This window comes from Orycteropus afer, unplaced genomic scaffold, assembly GCF_000298275.1.
Source record: "Orycteropus afer afer isolate SDZICR_OR568_19922 unplaced genomic scaffold, OryAfe1.0 scaffold00397, whole genome shotgun sequence".
NCBI classification, from domain to species: domain Eukaryota; kingdom Metazoa; phylum Chordata; class Mammalia; order Tubulidentata; family Orycteropodidae; genus Orycteropus; species Orycteropus afer.
In genome coordinates this window covers 1,734,920-1,735,251 of record NW_006921984.1, presented here as the reverse complement: position 1 = coordinate 1,735,251, position 332 = coordinate 1,734,920, and positions in this window count along the sequence as shown.

Below are 332 nucleotides of genomic sequence, written 5' to 3'. Positions count from 1 at the left end.
AACTGACACAATTGCAGCCATGATAGGCTCATGTATAGCAAGGACTGTGAGGCTAGTAGAGGACCAGGCAATGTTTCGTTCTGTTGTACATAGGGCTGCCATGAACCAGTGCTGACTTGATTGCACATAACAACAACAACAACAACAAACTTTGTACCTGGTGGTGTATCACAGTGAACGCACTCTCAGACTGAACTGTTACATGCGCAAATGTTTATTGGAACATAGGCTCAAAAAGGTTATCAAACTGATGCTCATAGCACCATGATGTCCAGACTCCCTGGCCCTTGGAACTCTTAGAAGCACTTTGCACACTCGGTAGATAAATGGTG